Raw genomic sequence first — 17734 nt, forward strand, 5'->3', positions numbered from 1 at the left:
GGACTGGCAGCCGCCTGACACAATTTGGCCGGCCAAAATGCATAGCCCCAGAGAGCGCCGTGGCGCGGTGCATTGTGGGGGGGTTTATTCGCTCGCCTTTGTAAATGCGCTGCCGGGCGCGGGTAGCTTGGCCATTCCTCGCTTGGTGCATCGCTTGAAAACCGACGGTCAGCCTGCAGTGTATGCCGCCGGCGTGCTTTCTTGCCAGAGGTAAGTGATATTGAACGTTACGCTTCGTACATTGTGAGTTGGTCTTATTGCAGTACGCGTTGTCGCCGAAGAAAATCGCATAACGTGTTGGTACTGTATGCGGTTGTCGTGTGGATTGTTCTCGCGCATGACGCTTGTCAAGAACGTAGTCGGTAGTTTTATAAAGTTTTGGTAATTAGCTCGCTTGCACGCACTGCTCTACGTTAATATTTGCTGAAAGGAGCCAACATTTTCGTCAGGCACATCATTGTCATGCGTTTTATGAATGTAATTTACTCTTGTCAACTTACTTAAAGTAACGCCATGAAACTGAAGCTTCATTCATTTCTTTCGCACGAGCTCTGAACGAATAATCTTGTCACCGCGTTGTGCGGTGAATCGTGAATCGGTACAATGGGAGAAGTAATGTGTATCTAGGGGTATTTTCTTTAGGCGTGCATTTATGTGTCATTAGGTAACGTGACCCTCAAAAGCGTATAGGTTAGCATTCTTCCCAGTCGAAAAAATCCACCAGGCCGTGTCTGGCGTATTTTTCCCGTTTCCACCAGAGCGGGAATTCAGACACGGTTTCTGGCGGGTGTCCCGGGTCTGGTGTATACGACCGGTTTTTGGTGTGAACCGGACTGGTGTGTTTTGGCAAGAACCGGACTGGCGTGTTTTGTTGAGACCCGGACTGGCGTGTTTTGGCAAGAACCGGGCTGGTGTGTTTTTGCACGACGGGTCCAGGTGTAATTGCCTTTCCTTAAATGCATTGTGAATGAAAACATGCATGTTTGCATGGCCACGGGCGAAAACATAAGCCTTACACAGTATGGAAATGAAAATGACTTCTCTGTTTATTTTTTCTGCCCTCGCCTCAACTTGGTTGTCTTCTGGCACAGCCAAAAGCCTGGTGTTCTGGCGGCCTGTTTCGCTTCCTCTTCCGAAAGGCTTTGGGCAGCACTGTAGTGCCTGGAAGAGACTGCAAGAACAACTCATTACAGGGTTTCCCTAATTTGATAATTTCAGTTCACTATGGTTGTTGCAGATTTGTGCTCTGCCTTTTTAGGCAAAGAAAAATGACGGAACACAGATCCATTTTCGTTCATTGAGAAATGCCTATCAATGAACTACGGTAGCTGATTAAGACCCACTTAGGTAACACTAGCAGAAAATATACGTTTGCTACGTACCCTCATACGTCTGCTACGCGCTCTTCAGTAAATAACCTGCTACGTGCTCGTCATACAGCCTAACACACAAACTGAGGGGCTAATTTTAAATGTAGGACTACCATTGCAACAAATTTTCACCATGATTCCTTACAAAGCTGGAATGCTCAGGTTTAATGCTTTTATTAAACTTCGGGAAGGCTCGCACACCCCAAATGTCGGTACTATGACGGATAATACCACAGTTCAGGTTTTCCTTCCTCAAAAAACTCCGGACAAAGAAGAACATGCAACAGATGCCATCAAGATTTCAACTATACAGTAAAAGCTCGTTATTTCGACTCTCGTTAATTCGGAAAATCGGTTAATTCGGACACGTCATCTGGTCACTGTAAATATACGCATGACTCTATGAGACTGGGCGCTCGTTATTTCGGACAGATTTGACCGCAAATCGGATAATTCGGCGACTTTCGGGCCGCTGGCGAGGCTCGAAAACGAAAAAAGAACAATTCGGAACAAAAGTGAAGCTCAAACGCAGCATCGCCATGGACATCAATTATCGACTTGGCTTGGATTGAGACTGCTTGAACGCCTTTTTTTCGCGTGTGGGTTTTATTGCTTTGTTCCCGTTGGTGTGCTGCATCGTTGATCGCCGATTTATCGAGGAACGTTTCAGTACGGCTCCTTTAGCTTGATCGGTGCTGGTGCTTTTGTGCTGACTTCTCGTGCGACCGCACTCTCCGCCGATGGCAACACCGGCGAAGCGGCCCAAGTACGAGGCCAAGGACTTCACCACCAAAGTAACAATTTTGCGTGCTCTCCCGACAAGAGGTGATGAAGAGTGATGAAAAGGGATCCTTCAATCGGCGGCAAGAAGCAAGGAACGAGTAACCGTACTTTTATCCCCCAACGTGACGGGAACAGAGCGCTTGCCGCTTCTCGTTATCGGAAAGGTTCCGTGGATTACCGTGCCAACCGAAAAGCGTGGATGACGGGTGAAACTTTTGCGGTACTGCAGACATCATGCGAGCTGCTGAGCACCTTGAAAGGCTCAGAAAAATTGTGTCCGCGCGAATTTCTGCTCGAAAACAGACAAGCATCCGAGATTACTTTGTTAAGTAAAGGTATGTTGAAAAAACTCGTGCATTCATTGTGTTTATTTCGACCATTCGATAATTCGGACATTCGGTTAATTCGGACATTTTTTCCGGTCCCTAGAAATCCGAATTAACGAGCTTTTACTGTAATCTGAGGTTCGCTATAATGAGATTTGACTGTACTGGGAATTTCGGTGCACAAGTTGGCTACACGGCACACCTTCACTTCAATGCATGGAAGGCAGCTTTGCATCAATACACGGGTATCTTTTTTCTTCCTCCCGCGGTTTGTAGTGGAGAGTGCCGGTTATATACAGGGTGAGTTATACACGAGAAGATACGATACTCAGACTACCCTCGGAGCATGCCAGAGCTTTGCTAGAGGCCAACTGTAAACTTAAGTGTCAAAGTTCCGCACTAGTAAGCGAACGACAGGAAAGCCATAACGCCTCGTACCATTTTACGGCTGCATACCTTCGAAGCTTATTCGCTATAGGCTTCCCAAGCAACGCTTAGCGGCGCTGCTGCTCTTGACAGGCAGCGCCATCTCTGGCAGAAAAAGAGAAACTGGGGCGTGATCAGCGAGCGTTTTCCCTTCTCTCCACCGCGTTGCCGCTCGCTTCCGTGCACGTGCAGAGCTCTCGCGGTGCACTTGCGGCGTCTCACAATGTACCGCGTGCAGTGCGGCTTCAAAAGGATCTTCAAGCTTGACTGGCGCTTCCGAAAAGCGAACTTGATAAAATGAGAAAGGCTATCACGTTAACGGTGAAGAGCAGGCGATCGACGACAACCACGCCCGACTCAAAGCGAAATGCATTTCCCAAGTCGCGATTACAACATGTAGGACGTACAGTAAAACCTCGGTAATTTGTACTCGGTTAATTGGGAATCCCGGATAATTTGTATTATTTGCGCGGTCCCAAATTTTTACATGTAAATTTAACCGGATAATTGGTGCGGCCAGTCTGCGACTTCCCGGTTATTTGGCACACTTGGCCGCGACTTCCGAGATATGCAAAGGGTGTTGCGAATCTCGGAGGCTGTAACTAAAACATGCATTTTTTTATGTACGGATCTCGAAGGCCATGTTTTTTTTTTTACCGGAAATACGTCGTAGACGCCATGTTTTAGCAATTGCCAGGCGGCGATGCGTGCGGTTGCGATCATGATCATCATCATCTCAACAGCGATGTTAGCCACTCTAGCGAAGTGAATGTTTTGTGGAGTCTTTGTGCCATTTGGATGTCGGCTGGCGAGCATTGTGCGATTCGGTGCGACTGCTCCATTTGTCTCCTGTCTCCGCTTGAGTGTCTTCCCTGTGAATTAGTTTGATTGAGGTGTGCTTGGAAGGAAGATGCCTAAGTACAAGAGCTTGTCCCTGCACGAAAAGGTGTGCTTAATCGAAGAGGCCAGCAAGTCGACGGCGTCGAAAACGGCTCTCGCCGAAATGCACCACGTGCCTCTGTCAACGCTGTGCAACATCATCAAGAATAAGGAGAAAATTCTCGATGCTTACAGCAAGACGCACTCGTCAAAGCGTACACGAGTACGCCCGCCTACGTACGCCGACGTTGAAGCAGCTCTGATCGACTGGCTGCAGAAAGCCAACGCAGCACACCTTCCTGTGAATGGGACCATATTGCGTGAGAAGGCCAACCAGCTGGCGCTGCAACTTGGACATTCTGAGTTTAAACGCAGCAATGGATGGTTTTGCCGATTTAAAGGGGTCATGAAGCACCCCTTGGGCTGATTGAAAAAACACATCCTGCGGAAAGCTGACACGGCTATGAACTGCTCTGCCAAATATTACAGTCGTGCGCGCCGCGTAATGGCCACAAGCGGAGCGCGAAGTTGCCGTTTCCCCAGGCACCCTCTTTTCAAACAGAGGCCGGTTCTCACTCTCGTCGGTGGGCGGGGCGTCTGTCCGCTGTACGTCGCAAGAGACATAGCATGCTTATTGGCCGATAGCCGACGTAAATCGAGAGCGGCGTTCGGATCAGATGCGCTTCTTGCCGCGGGGCGCCGCCACTTGCCGGCGCCGCACTCCTCAGTACACGGTAGCCGCACTCGCGCAAGCGAATCACAGCGGGAGAGCGATCGCGTTTCATGACGCGCGCTGGCGTAACTTCTTTCCCCCATGCCATCCCTCCCTGTCTAGCTTCCAGTGCGCTCGTCGGCACGAGAAAAGAGATAAAGCGCTGGGAGCATGCGCCAAACCCCCGTAACTCCGCTGATTCTTGACGGATTCGAGAAATTTTTGCGGCAATCGATTCGGGAGGCAGTACACTCCGATATTGAGGCCATTAGATCATTACTTGGAAAAGTGGTTCATGACCCCTTTAAGGAGCGCAACAACCTGACATTCGTGACTGTTTGTGGCGAGAGTGGCAGCGCGGATCAGTCTGTTGTCGACGGCTGGAAGCAGCACACCTTGGCTCCACTACTCGCCAAGTACGAAGCAGCAGATGTTTACAACCTTGATGAAGCTGCTCTGTTCTACAAAATGTTGCCTACGAAGACGTTCGCTTTGAAGGAGGCAGACATTAAGGGGCGGAAACAGAACAAAGATAGAATCACTGTTTTGTTTGGTGCAAGCATGTGCGGTGAGCACAAGCTGCCACTGCTTGTTATTGGGAAGACAGAAAAGCCTCGTTGTTTCAAAAGTGCACGACTGCCATCCAAGGATGACCTGATCTATAAAAACAACAAGAAAGCTTGGATGACGGCTGCTCTCTTTGAAGAATACGTGCGGCACCTTGACCGCAAGTTTGCGGCCGCAGGGCGCAGCGTTTTGTTCGTCGTCGATAATTGCCCAGCTCACGGCGACATTCAGAACCTGCAGGCAATCAGGCTGGTCTTTCTACCCCCGAACACGACGTCGCTATCGCAGCCGATGGACCAGGGCGTCATACACCATACCAGGAAAATATATCGCTACAATCTGTTGAAGCGAATGCTCCTTTGCTATGACAACGGAAAGGAGTATAACATTGACCTCCTCGGTGGTATTTGCCTCATTGTTCACGCATGGAGGCAGGTGGAGGCCACCGTTATTCGACGGTGTTTTTGAGCACGCCGGTTTTGTGAAAGAAGAGGCAACCTCCGCTGAGTTTGCTGTCACCGCTGTCACTTGCCCGTTTGATGAAGAAGGGGAGACTCTCTGCGCTCGATATGAGGCTTTGCACGCGGACGAGGAGTGCACTCCAATCGGATTCTCCGAGTACGCAAATGTCGAGTGCACAGTGCAGACGTGTTACGCCGACATCGACAGCGAGATAGCTGCGAGATCGACCGATTCGGCCTCTAATGTTGACAGCGATGACGAGCCCTCCCGAGCACCCCCTTTGGCGGATGTCATCGATGCCTTGAGTGTTGTGCGCAGCTTCGTCGAGTGCAACGGCGGCGAGGCTGAGATGCTGCGCCTCATTGACAGGCTGGAAAATATGACTTTCAGTGCTGGGAACTACCGAACGCGTCAGTCACGCATGGAGGAATTTTTCTCCAAGTAGGCTGACTTGCCACAATAAAGGTGTGACTTCCGTACATCACGTTTTCTGGCTGATTTCTTTGATTTCGCGTTGTTTCGGATAATTGGGAATCCCGCTTAATTGGGATATTTTTCTCGGTCCCGAGGCCTTCGAATTAACGAGGTTTTACTGTATACCTCGAGGTAAGTCTCATTCTGTCATGTTAAAGATGAATAATGGTCCACATGCACTCCGAAATGAAGCCGTACACGCTATCGATGTTCTGCGGCGTGGACTACGAATCATATGATTGTTGTTTTGATATGGCATGTTTACAGTAGCAGCCGTGCACTTTCGTGAACAAACGTTTGCGGCGTGCGAAAAAAAGATTATACGGCCATGGCACTGCTTCCTGAGAAGGTTTGAGACAAGTCCACCGTGCCGCTGGAGAATCATCCGCCGATTAAGACGCGAGGCAGCTAGCTGAGCTTCAACCACTGTGAAGCAAGATGAACTGCTCGCCTCGTTTTTTCAGCTCTCGCATCATGCTTGCAGTCTCTTTTTATGATATCGACTTGACAGGCGTATAAAACCTGTTGCGTGAACGCGGCTAGAAAATCGCACAAAGTCAGAAGGTGGTTACTTCAAGGTTGCAATTGCAAAGCATGTATTAAGTGCCAGTTATATTTAGCGGCTTAAATATATATCACCCCAATAAAGTGACAAAAACAAAGCAAACCTGCAGAACGATGTCAAAGCTTGCTGAAAATGCACAGACGTCCGTTCCGGCGTGATAAAGCAGCCTTCCCGACGCGTGAAATGCAGGCGCCGAACTTTTGACAATGTGCGGAGTTCAGTTGAATTCAACCAACCGCGCAACGCTAACGGTATAACGCGAATGTGAACGTTCAACAACGACGGGTAGGTCTCACGAGCACGGGGAATCAAAACACAAAGTTGCTTCACCTACAACCGTAACTGGACTTTAACAATGCGAGAAGACAGCGAGTAATCATTACTGTAGTCGCTGCGTGCATGCGCCCCGTTACTTACCGATTCAGGTAGTCGGAACGAACAAAAGCGATGAACTCAGACAGCCAAAATAGAAGGCGAGACAGCGCTGTCAGCTATCCACGCTTGCCGCCTTTATTTCTCGTGCGACACGCCCGGGAACCGATACAGTTTAACACGTGAATCATGTGCCTTGTCTGCAGTGTTGTGGCTGGCCACTAAACCGCAATACTTCGGACCACGCTTGCGCTTCCGCAGGGTCGCTTCTGCCATCGTGGAAGTGCGCAGCTTCGCACAGCAAGCCTCTCTGTTCAACGTACCCAGCTGACGGCCTCCCAGTTACCCGCACCGAGAGAAGAACGCGTGCGCACGTGCGCTACCGCTGCCGTGAAAGGGGCTGAGTCGGCCGCGCGCAGGTTCAGAGCTTTTCGACAGAGCCGCAGCGCGGCTGGCGCGGCGCTGTTGTCGCGCCGCAAACTTGAGCTTGGGTTCCCTATTGACGATAGCGATGATAGCGACTGCAGTTTTCTGCGCAGCGATTGCAGCAAACCAGAGTTCCCTTTTCAGTGCATGCAGGCTGGGCGTGTGCGTGCCATCAGAACTGCGTTAATGCTATTCTTGATCATGTCTACCGCGGTTTTGTCCGCAGCGTTGCGGCAAGCAGCATTGCTTTGGGTCAGTGCGTGTCGGGTGCGCGCATACTTTTGTGGTCAATATATTGCGTCGGCACGACCACATTTGTGTTCACTTGCAGCAGAATGTGCATTCAAACCTCGATATAACAAACACGGATATAAAGAATTATCGGTTATAGCGAAGTAATTGAAGAATAGTCTTGTCATAGATACAGTGTTACAAAACATGTTTATAACGGACTTTCGGATATAACGAAGTTATTTTCGTGGCAGATGAGACTTTGTTATAATGAAGTTTGAGTGTAGTTACGCTTGGACGGCGTGGGTGCCTTCATAACTTTGCGGCTGTCGTTCATGATCACAGGGCTAGTGACGATGAGCAGTCGTTTTGTTTTGAGCGCTATGTCAGAAACATTGTGGGAGTTCTTGCAGAACGATTCCACCGCAGCCCGCACACACATCAAACCCGCCGGCAGCATCATGGCAGTTGGACGACCTGTCGTCGAGCGTCTCAATGGCGTAAAATTTACCGGGATGCGTGTGTGGTGGCAGAAAACGTGTCTCCGATGAAGACGAGGGTCTTGTGATGCGGCTGCACGGCTCTGGAAGTCACAAGCCAACGAGAAATGGTCAAGTTGCTAGCGAAATTTGACAGCAATCCTAGGCAAGGTCCTTTTCCTGATGTGATAGCACTCGCGAAAACTTAGTTCAAGTGGAAGTACCGAGGAAAAGTATTCGTGGTGACGAGACATTTTTCGCATTGTTTCTTATAGGTGGCTGACGGGGAATCAAAAATTATTCGTTGTGATGGAAATTTCGTTGTAGTGGAGTTCGTTATAGTGGGATTCGACTTACAGCTTTCTTCCTTGTGTAATCGAAAACTGGAATTCATTGCCTGGGTCTACTCATTCTCTTCCTTCCAGTTTATTCTTAGAAACTATTGAATAGTAGGAACATCGGTTTCATTTTGCTTGTTTATACAGTTAAACCTGGATATAATGAAGCTGACAAATTCCCTAAAAAAATTCGTTATAAACAGGTTTTCGTTATATCCAGTCTCAGCATGAAAATTCCTAGAAGAAACCCACAAATTAAACACAAGGGGTATTGAAGGCAGAGCTCACTGAAAACATTTATTTAGCAGCAAAAACTGCGTTATTTTGCACTATTGCTTGTTTGTGAGGTATGGCAATACTGAACGTTCGTAGGACATCAATACAACATTGCTCCGTAATCGTCTAGCCGTGGCCTTCGAGATTGGCTTCGACAACATGCCTGCTGGAGCCAATCTCGGAGGCCACGGTCTCTCGAACTGCGGCGCTACGCAAGACGGCAAAGCATGTGCCAAGTCGACCTCCGAAGATCAGTCATCACCGTGGCCGTGGACAGTTGCCATCAGCACCTGATCTGACTTTGCCTCGGTAGTGACGACACAATTTTCCGCATTAAAAAAAAATACAAAGCTACATGTCGTCAGGGGCTGCTCTATGCATGCGCAGTGAAACCATGCACGCGCGCACGCTGTCGAAAATGAAGAGCGAACTCCATATGCAGCGCGAACTCCAACAGCATTGCACGGAGGAAGGATTTTTTTTAGTGGCGTCACCTGGTGTCACGTTAACGAAGTGCAGCTAAAAGATTACTGCAACAATCGAATAGTGGCGCTGTCAACGCAAAAGCCTTTTTTTTTTTTTAAGAAAGCGGGCGCGGTTAGCGTGGTGGCACCCGCGAGCTGTGGGGCACGCTGGCGCAGGTGCCCGCAGCGGCAAGAAAGCTTACTCGAGGAGCTGCCTGCCCACCTCACGCACACCTGCACTCAAAAACGAGCTCTCGCCTGGCAGTCACTGGGGCTTCGAGCGCGCCATGCGCAACGACACTGCTTCGCGCTCTCATCGGCGGGGTAACTGCAGAAGATGCATGCGGCTCCTGCTCGTGCCAAAATGACAAAATTCGGGACAAAATCCCTAGGTTGTTAGCGGCGAAAATTTGTCATATCAAGCGTGTCTCCCGCTGCGACTTTGTTACATAGAGGAAATACATGTGCTTCCTTGGAGTAACAGTGGGGAATAGAAAAAAAATTTACACCATCTCCGGCTAAAGGGGACCATGAGGCGATGTGAAGCCGGAGCACTTGCACGATCGCGTTCTGTTGGCGTTCATTGGGCATGCTACCAACCTCGCGTCGTGGAACGCGAAGAACACTACGCGCGTCGTATCTTCCCTCTAGCCTTGCCGTTAATTCTCACAGGGCGAGCGGGGAACGCGGTCTTCAGGCGCACGAGGGGGGAGCCTAGGAGAGGATAGAGAGGGGGAAGGGACGCACATCCCGGCGTTGTGCAGGAGGGGAGCACACCTTCTCTCGCTATAGGGGACCATGAGGCAATGCGAAGCAGCGTTTCGGCATGTCGAGCCCACGTTTCAGAGGGGGAGTGGTGAGGGGGAAAGGTGAAATGGGAGAGGGTGAGTGGGGAGGAAGTGTGTTGAGAGGGTTTGCACATGCGCAGTAAAGGTGGTCATGCCGCACACCACCGGTTTGAGCTCCGCCATAAGATGCTTCGCATCTAAAACTTCGTAATATTGAGGAATTCGTTGTATGGAGGCTCGTTATATGCAGGTTTAACTGTATTCATGTGGTCTTTATTGTTCAGTATTCTGTATTCACATCCGCTCCTTCAATAGCCCATCAGGGCTGCACTATGTAGGAGTAAGTAAACAAAGTTTGCATTTCGTGTGTGTGCAGAGAGACACAGTGGATCCCTCATCCTTGGCATCCCTGCCTTCCCTCGGCATTCGAGACATCCCGGCAGCCGCGAGGGAGTACAGCCTGGCTCTGGTGGCACTTCCGAATGATGTAAGTGGTCCACCACTGTTCCCTGTTCATACACACGAAGACAGCTAAATGGGCGAATGTTATGCCACTACCTTCAAGTGTACGAGCTGTTGTGTGGGTGGTGGTATTTATGCGCAGTGTACAAAGTAGTAACAGACGTGCATTGTACAGCACTCACGGATTGAGACATGCCAGATTAGGGCTAAATAATGCACGTACCTTCGTTACCACTGTCTTCATGTCATATCAGCGTAATTTCGACTGGGGCACTTGTATCGGAGCTGATATTACATTTAGTGACATGATGCAGTAATCTCAAACAATTACACTTACCACTTTTTATACTAAAGGTTTTGATGTCGCATTTCAATCCATGAGCGTTGTGCATAGTCATGAGTGAAAAAAAACGTGTGATGCCATAATTTCAAACCAGAAACCATTTTGTTCCATTTTCCCGCATGCATAGATGCCTGTGACTGAATATTTGTGGCAGATAATGTCTTGGAACTGTATTTTAATGCAGTTTTACAATAACCGTGAGTGCCTATCTGAATTTGCAGCTTATTGCAACATTGTCATCAATATGACTTGTTTATTGGCTACTCTGGCTCTCCCAGTGATATTTTGTCTGTTTTGTGAGTACAGTAAAAGCTCGTTAATTTGATCCTCGTTAATTCAGAAGATCGAATAATTCGGACGTATACCCCGGTCCTGGCCAGCGTATGCATTGTTTATTGGCACTGTTGTATGTGTTTATTGGCATTGTTGGCACTGTTGTATTGTTGATTGCCACTGTTGGCATTGAGGCACTGTTGTATGTCGCGGTGTTTGATAACCACATAGCTGTACTATTTAGAGTGTTATTTCATAAAGTATCAATTTTTTGATCCAGTAATCTGCTTATTTGCTAGTGTCGAAAGTAATCACTGAAGAGGCTATTTCAGAACACTTAACTGCATAACATCATTATTTTTGCATTATTGAGTGAAAGATGGAGTGCTCCTGAGATTATTTTCTTCTTGAGATTTGCAATGCATCGAAATATTTCGAGCGCTTCGTAAGAGCCCCATAATAATTATTCAGGTGCTTGAGTATAAATGCAGCCTGCTCCTCTAGTGTAAAATAGCTGCTCCAGAGTGCTCCCAGATGCAAAATTACCTGTTCCAGAGTGCTCCAAGATGGAAATTTTCGCTACTACAAAGTGCTCCAGAATGAAAATTTTGCTGCTGGAAAAATCGCTCCAAATCATAAGTCCTCAGTAGCATCACTGCATGTAACAGAATACCTCTCTACAACACGTGTTTCTTGCTCCAGTCAAATCTCGTATAACGAATCCAGTAACACTGATAGTTGGGCAAGTTAATATGGTTTCATGACTCGGTGCAATGGACACCAGATACAACGTCACAACGAGATACTAATGTATAATGAGATACTAACATCAGAACATTAGGATTTTCTGTTACATAGACAATTATTTAGTGCTCATAGATGAGAGTCGTTGTTCAATAACAATGAATGAAATTTTAGAGCTGTTCAAGCAGGAAGGCATGGGCCTAAAGTTCACGCATGAGGTTCCGGAGCAGCAGAAATTAAGATTTCTTGATTTGGCGATTTTCGTGACGCCTGGTCATGTATGTTGGGAATTTTGGCCACACTCCAAAAACGGTCTTCTCAATTACTCATCAGCCCACTCCAAAGTAGTGAAGGACGGCATTGCCAGTTTATGCTTGAGGTCGGCTGTCCAGAAGACATGTTGTCATAGAATTAAGGAAAACGTGTTTAGGCAAGTTGGCCTGTTGGAGTGCACCGGTTTCCCGGAACATGTAGTAACCAGAACATGTGAAAAGTTAATCAGATTAATGAAGACTGAAGGGAATGGAGACGAGAAAAACAAAAACCTGGAAAGCAACAAGAAAATAGCTGTAGTACCATATGTGCATAAATTGTCGCAAGGGTTGAAGAATGTGGCAGGCCGATTCGGTGTTAAAGTAGTTTTTGCTGTGCTTAATCAGATGGAACGAATATGCACACGTGTCAGCAAAAGGCAAGAGAAAGAAATGAGAAGGAGACTGCACGATGCGGTGTCAACCACCGATCCCCAGCCACTGACTGCGCCACGGAGGTTGTGTATAAGCTTCCCATGTCTTGTAACGCTGTATACATAGGACAAACCAGAAGGTGCGCCAGTGTTAAATTAAGGAACATGAGGCCAATTGCAGCACCGATGGCCTTTCACATATAGGCGCGCACTGCAGAGAGTGCGGGTGCGCCCCTCAAATTGAAAAAACCAACATCATCGCCAGGAATAATAAACAGGGAACTCGCGAGATAATAGAGGCTTTTCACATTCATAACAGCAACTCATGTATCAGCGTTCCATCCATCGCCCTGCAGCAAAAAGAAATTTTGTATTTGAGCAGGCAAGCGTGATAGAACCCTGCATGTTTTTTATTACCTTTGCATGTTTTTTTTTGTGTGTGTGACCACGTGCATGTATATGAGTGTGTCAACCTGAATAAGGATCAGTTGAGAGTCCGGCGCCTGTCCTCGTGTATTCTTTGTTTGTATCTCGTATCTGTTGCGCCGAGTTTAATCATGATAACGAATCCAGGTATAGTGAATTTTTTATTATGACAAAGTAAAAGGAATTGTATTGCTATTGACAGTGTTACGAATATACAGTGGAATCTCATTAGACCCACATAAGCCATAGTTTCTATTTGAACGTAGTTAAGATGAATCCCCGAGCTTGTTTTCCTTTTAGTTAATGCATTGGTTACCATCTTTTCCTTTAAGTTAATGGTTTGTTACCCACTAAGCCGTAACGGTACATTGTGTGCATGTCAGCTAATGTGTACTATTCACTTGTTGAATGCCTATCATAGTCCTTGGCTGCAGTCTCGTGCTCCTATGGTCAACTGATTATGTATGGACTTTGCAAGATTCCAGGTACAGTAGAACCTCGTTGATAAGTTTCCGAAAAAAAAAGAAGAAAAATAAACGTACTGTCCGGGAAAACTTATAGTAATCCGAATACAGTAAAAATTCAGGCTGACAAGACCGTTTTGAGGTGCAGGGGCAAAAAGCATTTATTTTTCAAGAAACATAGAGGGACTCTTCGATTTTCGAACTTCCCAGGAAACAATGTCGTGGTCACATGTGTTGAAATCCAGAGACACCCGAAGATGCCTGAAGATAGCAAAATCGAACGATGGGACAGCCAGCGTAAACGTAAACAAACGCTACCGCCGTGGCAGCAAATGAAACTTTGTCCCGCGTGAGCGTCTGTTCTTTCTGCATGGCCCGCTTGGAAATACGTGGGTAGGTTTGCCGAAGAGCTGAAGCGATATTCTCAAGCATACGCAGCTGGGATACGATCTCGTATGTTCGCAAGATCAAGCGACTCGCCTCATCCATAAACAAAACTGCCGTGCCGCTAACGGCTTAGCAAGTTGAACTCTGTGCAGTGCATGCAAGAATCGAGGTACAACACGATGCGAAATCTCGCCGCGAAAGTGGTAGTCCCCAAAAGAGACAGCTGCTCATGGCTATCGCATACTACGTCACGCACACGTGCTGATCAGTTAGCGTTCTCTTTTAACTTGAGACATGTGGCGGTATGTTCGCCGCCACTCGTAATCTCACCATCTCGCGTGGCGAAACGGGCTTTAGAACATAACGCCCGTCGTATGGCAACCGAAGGTGAAGTCCCCAAGTGCCCGTACTGTGATCCGTCGGGTCCTTAAAATGATGGCAGTGAGTGCGCATCGTCTCTTTTTGGCGCCTGATAGCCAGAAGCCTTCCAGAAATCTTCCCGAACAAATTTGTCCTGGCAGGCTCTGGTGACGGGCAGGTAGGCGGAACTGTCCAGCCAGACAAAAATGCATGCTGTCAGGAAGTGTGCCGTGCGGTGGGCAGAAAATGATTGCGCTCTGGGAGAAAAGCGTGGCGGAAATGATGTCTTATCGGCCATACGCACTGGGCACATGGCGGCACTGCTATGGTTACGTGGTGAGGCGTGTTGTGTAGCGATGATGGCAAGTGAACCATGTGCGCTTTCGTAGGTCTCGTACCGAACCATGGTGGACTGGAGATGTTGGACAGCATCCATTCTTTTTGCCGCATTGTTAGCTCTGCAATGTTCCCCAGGCTGTTGTAGCCATGGGGTCTGAACAAGAGTGTGTGGAACAAGTACGTATCTACGTACCGTGCTGCAGATGAAGGGTTTACAGTGCTCAACGAAATCGCAGAATGAAACCACTGTGCTATAGAAAACACTTTTTTTTTCTTTTTTGAAAGCAGTTTGAAGATTTGTAGACCAGCGTGACCGCCTACTTCGGGTCGGTGTGTGGTTGACAGAGAGCTGAGGCAAAGGCTGAGGGTGAAATCAAGCAATTCATAGAAGACATGAAGGGGGACGGTCTAGTAATTCAGAGAAGGCACAGAGGGGGGAAATTAGGCACAGCGGCGCTTCACAAGTACATGGGAGGTGCCTTTCTGCACACCTGAATGAGAGTTTTTGGCTGCAGAACGTATCATACGACTGCATTTTGCCGCGGTGCTGAACGTTGCTGCCGAACAATCATTTTTTTGGAACATATTAACCGGAACGCATTAACATGTAGCTCTGTTGGATTATTTTTAGTTTTGGCGATTGCGAGCGTAGGGGCCGGGAAATCATGCTAAGCGGAAACGTATCAACAAGGTTCTACGGTATACAACGGTATACATTGTATGCATATGCATAGCTCGAACTAGGCATCGCGGAACTAGTTATTGGAACCATTGCGGAGCCCAGCTTCCATAGGGCGGATGCAGCAGAAGTGCACACAATGTTCAATATTTGTGCAATACAGTCAACTGCCAAGTTTTCGTACGCCCGATTTTCCGGACATGCTCAAAAATTTGGACGCTTTCGCGGCACCGTCACCAGCCCCATAGACGTCAATGTATAAGAATGTCTGAAATTTCGGGCGCTGAAACTCTTCGGCGTCCGATTTTTTGGACTTACTGCCCAAATTGCAGGTCCGAAAGGCATTAATTGGAGCCCTCACCTCTGCCGCGTCAATCATCTCTTCGGTTCGAACCAGCTGGAGGATGTGCCATGTCCCTGACTAGAGGAAGCTGCGCGAGCACTGGATGAGATGAGGTTTCATGGACAAATCAGCCTTCCACTTAGCTGGCTTTGAAACTGCAGTTACTGCTGCGAGGCCGCTGAAACAGCAAACGAGAGTGATGGATTTCCGGCATCCCATTCCACAGAATAAAAATGTTTCTTGGTTTTCTTGTCAAACATATTTCGTGTTACATGCAGGTAATTGCATATTTCTTACTTTTGGGTAAGCCATAGTATCAGTTGGCACGTAGTTTCTCTGCATGTGATTGCGTATGATCACATGCAAAGTTTTCTTGCGTATACTTTATGAGGTTGCGCGGTATGTTTATATAATGAATATGTTTTCATGTCAGATATGGCTTAGTTGTAATGGGGTTTTACTGTGTGTCTCTTGTTACTAGTGATGTAATTTGTCTACATGCTTGCCCAGGTGGCATCGGTGAATGGTCCCTGTTTCCTTACTGCACTATATTTTGCAGCCCGAGCAGGCACAGGATGCCGTGCAGGCATTCCAGGACGAAGTGTCAGGTGAGCCACAGCTGCAGCTCAACGTGGAGTACCGCGTGGGTGGCCAGGAGTTTGTCACGCTGCTCACCCCGTCGGGCACCGACATTGGCAAGACCCTGCTGCAGGAGGGCTGGGTGTTGCTGGAGGAGCGCCGTGACCGGCACCTCCAGGAGTTGCTTCAGGACTACGTGGCCGCCAGGGACTCGGCTAAGGCCAAGCGGGTCAGTCATCCTCTCTCCTTAACCACTAGGCCGGCGTGAATGTTCAAACGAATATTATAGTAATTGAATTCACTCTGACATGAGTTTGCAGTTGCCAAAATTTCAGAGTATTCGAATCTAACGAATAGATGTACTACAGCTCAGACCATTTGTAATGTAACCACTTACAGTGCAGGACCGGCTATACAGTTAAACCTGTATATAACGAAATTGACGAATTCCCCCAAAAATTCTTTATTAGAATAATTACAAAACATTTGGAAGAGGTGCAAATATATGCAGAAGTGAGAACAAAAAAAAAGATTACAGTAACATATGTGGGAATGCAAGTTAATGTTGCGTTGTACATTATACAACAAAAGAAACCGAAGAGGCAAGAAATAATACTTTGTACCATCACAGCTCATTATACAATAAAATTTGCTCAATAAAAGACAAACATAATTACAGAATTAACACAACATAACTTGGCTGTTAGAAAAGATTATTTAACGTAAAATTGCAGTTAAATGATGAAAGATACAATGAAAAGAACTATGTAATTTTTAGGGTATGCAGAATTATTTTAACAAATGTGTTGTTAGAAGATGGCTGAAATCTTGGTCACGCTCGGAACTAATGGTGTTAGGAAGGTTGTTCTAAAGGCGAGTTGCTTTTGGAAGAGCAGAATAGCTAAATGAATTAATCTTCCTGTAAATATGCATGAAATCAAGCTGATTGTACAAACATTAGGACCTCTAATGAGGATAGTTAGCATTTGTGCTGTGCGTTTACCTGTTGCGGCCATGCTTTACTTCTACAATCAATCTCTACCATCTTGCGCAACCTTCTGTCCTTCCAGTCTTTATTTTCTGCATTAAATGAGTCAAATGCTTGGGCTTGCTTGTGCTCATTGTGCCTGTGCCCTCCACTTGCGCAGCTGAACCTCTGGTGCTACGGCGACGTAACGGAGGACGACTCCAAGGAGTTTGGCTGGGGCCGTTGAGGAGGACCTGTCGCCGCAAAGTCAACTTCTGCCTCGCACACCTGTGGTGTGGGGGAGGAGGGGGTTCGGGTTGTTGCCGGTGGTGGAGGAGGAGCGGCTCTTCGCCCGTTGTCAAGGAGGCCCGCGGAGGCGGGGCGCTCCGGCTGAAGCACGGGGGAGAGCAGAGTTGCAGCCTCCTCCCCTCATTTTATTGTGAAGACTCTCTTTTGAAGAACACTGGCCTACAAAGGGGGGGAGGTGCATTGCTCGTCATCGACATGTGTTGTCTGTGTCTCTCTCTTTTCTCTCTTATTTTTTTTTCCTGCCGCGTCACTGAAATGTCGGGCAGCGCTCTTGTGCCCCATTTCAATGGCTGTGGTGAGGCACGGGTCGGGACCCTGTGCCAGGTAGTACCAGTAGTAATTGCCCCCTTGTACAGAGAGCTTGGGAATGTAAAGCACAGAACTCATGCCACCCGTAGCAGTCACACTCGCTCTCACTCTTTACACGTAGGGAGGA

At 47.7% G+C, this 17734-nt stretch overlaps 1 long non-coding RNA gene across 1 annotated transcript; it reads left to right on the forward strand.

Moving 5' to 3' along the window:
* The first annotated feature begins 136 nt into the window (after positions 1-136).
* LOC119402397 (uncharacterized) lies at positions 137-17297 on the forward strand. Its single transcript, XR_005185786.2, has 4 exons — positions 137-210; positions 10315-10425; positions 16003-16251; positions 17171-17297. It is a non-coding gene; the product is annotated as an uncharacterized LOC119402397 (long non-coding RNA).
* Positions 17298-17734: the final 437 nt, after the last annotated feature.

Source organism: Rhipicephalus sanguineus, chromosome 8 (genome assembly GCF_013339695.2).
Source record: "Rhipicephalus sanguineus isolate Rsan-2018 chromosome 8, BIME_Rsan_1.4, whole genome shotgun sequence".
NCBI classification, from domain to species: domain Eukaryota; kingdom Metazoa; phylum Arthropoda; class Arachnida; order Ixodida; family Ixodidae; genus Rhipicephalus; species Rhipicephalus sanguineus.